This window comes from Gossypium hirsutum, chromosome A13, assembly GCF_007990345.1.
Source record: "Gossypium hirsutum isolate 1008001.06 chromosome A13, Gossypium_hirsutum_v2.1, whole genome shotgun sequence".
In the NCBI taxonomy this organism is placed as follows: Eukaryota; Viridiplantae; Streptophyta; class Magnoliopsida; order Malvales; family Malvaceae; genus Gossypium; species Gossypium hirsutum.
In genome coordinates, this window is record NC_053436.1 from 66652295 (window position 1) to 66655001 (window position 2707).

The window sequence follows — 2707 nt, forward strand, 5'->3', positions numbered from 1 at the left end:
AAGCACAGCCAGGGATAAAATTTAAACTTCTCTAAGTAAACATTCAAAAGATGCCATTTTCGCATGGCTTTTATACATTAACCAAAAATATTCTTCCGCCACTAGTCTATTCTATACATGCCATAAGATAATCCAAAACGTAGCAGTACCAAACAGTGGATAGTGATAGTGTGACTAGTTGCTGATGATCCCCGAGCCTGTAGCTTCCAAATGAGATCTATAAAACAGAGGAAACAGAGTAAACGGAGTAAGCATTACAATGCTTAGTAAGTTTTAAGCAGTGTCAACAGATAACAATCAAATTATAACATAGTTGTTCGTATTTTTATTTCACTCTTCCTTCGGGCATACCATCCCTTTACCGAATATGCACATCTCATCATATACAATAGGCAGATAAACTTTCACATAAAAGTGAGCTCATGTGACATAGATATATCGTATGATTTCACATAACCTCTCACACTGATCCGATGTCACATAATTATAGGAATAGTCTCATAGATTGCTCTCGTATGCATCACATAACTACCTTATGATTTAGTGCAAATCAAGCTCACATATAAACTTGGAGTACATACCTGTTTAACCTTTCGCATTGAATATATTTATAAGCAATTCTTATTACGAAGTCTTACCCCGACATAATCTCCACACGAAGTTATCGGGTCTTACCCGGACAAAATCCCCACACGTAGTCGTCGGGTCTTTAGAGCTCGGATATAGTACGAGCACGAAGCTTACGGATATTAATCAGTGATAATATTCTCGCATAAAGCCTGCGGGGTTTTAACCCGAATATAGTACTGACACAAATGCCCTTCGGGACTTATCACATTTATACACTTTCACATCCATCACGTTGGCCACTCGGCCCTGTCACATATATACACTTTCACATTCATCACATCGGCCATTAGGCCTTATCACATATATACACTTTCACATTCATCACATCGGCCATTAGGCCTTATCACATATATACACTTTCACATTCATCACATCGGCTATTAGGCCTTATCACATATATACACTTTCACATTCATCACATCGGCCATTAGGCCTTATCACATTTCAAAAATGTCACCCATAAGTCCTTTTGACTAAATTCACATGCAAATTTACCAAATCGAAGCCTAAACTTTCACACCTTCATAATCACATATTTTAGACAATAAATATCACATTCAAATAATTTGGTGACTCGGTTTAGCGGTCCTGAAACCGCTTTCCGAGTAGGGTCACTTTAGGGGTGTCACAGTCTCGGTATTCTAAAAACGAGTTTTTGACACTGAGATGAATTTTGTTAGCATCTCCTCAAGGTTCAGCTTTTTCTCTTGTTGGTAAGGTGGTTGTTGGAAGCCTATAGGTGCTAGTCTCTGATTCTCTTGGCCTCTCCATGAGAAATTTGGGTGGTTTCTCCAACCTGCATTTTCAGTATTCCTATAAGAATTATTTTGAGATCGAAGAGTATTACCCATGTAATTTAGTTCTCCATGTTGTGGCCATGGGGTGGGTATTCTGAATTGCTTGATCCACCTCCACTTGCTTCGCACTGCATTACTGGGTGAACCTGTGAAGAACTAAGAAAACCATCAATTTTCTTATTCAAGAGTTCTACTTGATTAGAGAGCATGGTGACCAAATCGATGTTATAAACGTCGGCTGTTTTCGTTGGCTTTGTCCTCATGACTTGCCACTAATAGTTATTCAGTGACATCTCCTTAATAAATTCGTAAGTCACCTCTAGTGTCTTTTTATTGTTAGTTCCACTAGCAGTTGTGTCAATCATCTGTCGAGTCGAAGGGTTCAGGCCATTGTGAAACGTTTGGACTTGTAGCCAGAGTGGTAACCCATGGCGAGGGCATCTTCACAAAAGGTCCTTGTATCTCTTCCATGCATCGTAGAGTGTTTCTAAATCCATCTACACAAAAGAGGAGATATCATTACGTAAATTGGGTGTTTTAGCCGACAAAAAATATTTTAATAAAAAATTTTCAATCAACTGTTCCCAAGTAGTGATTGATCCTCGTGGCAACGTGTTCAACCACTGTTTAGCCTTATTCCTCAACGAAAAGGGAAACAACTGAAGACGAATGGCATCATCGGAAACGCCATTAATTTTAAAAGTGTCGCAAAACTCTAAGAAATTTGCCAAGTGAGCGTTGGGATCCTCGTCCTGTAAACCATCAAACTGAACAAACTGTTGGATCATTTGAATGGTGTTAGGTTTCAGTTCAAATTTATTTTTAGCAACAGCAGGCCTAACTATGATCGATTCAGTTCCTATTAAATTAGGTTTAGCATAATCATACATAGAGTGTGGAGCAAGATTCTGACTTACTGGATCAGCAGCAATCGCAGGAGGTAGCAGATTTTCTTGGTTTTAAGCCATCTCCTTAGTTGTGGTTGAAGTGTCGTCCTCTTGCTCGTCCTCTGTGTATCTTAGGCTTCGCCTTCTTTCTCTTCAGTTTTTGCAAGCTGTGCAGTCGATCTTACCGTCAAAAAGTAGTGGTCCTAACGGGTTTCTTCTGGTCATAAACTAGAAAAACTTGTCAGAAGAAAATAAATGAAAAATTAGAAAAGAAAACAAAATTTTAAATTGCAATAAAAGTAAATTGGCTAAAGTAATAAAAATCGAGTGTTCCTAATATATTAGTCATCCCCGGCAACGGTGCCAAAAACTTGATACGTGATATTCGTGACA

General features: G+C 38.6%; 1 non-coding gene across 1 annotated transcript; it reads left to right on the top strand.

The window, feature by feature from the left end:
- The first annotated feature begins 1850 nt into the window (after window positions 1-1850).
- Window positions 1851-1957, top strand: LOC121212969 (small nucleolar RNA R71). The gene has a single exon (XR_005908339.1). It is a non-coding gene; the product is annotated as a small nucleolar RNA R71 (small nucleolar RNA).
- Window positions 1958-2707: the final 750 nt, after the last annotated feature.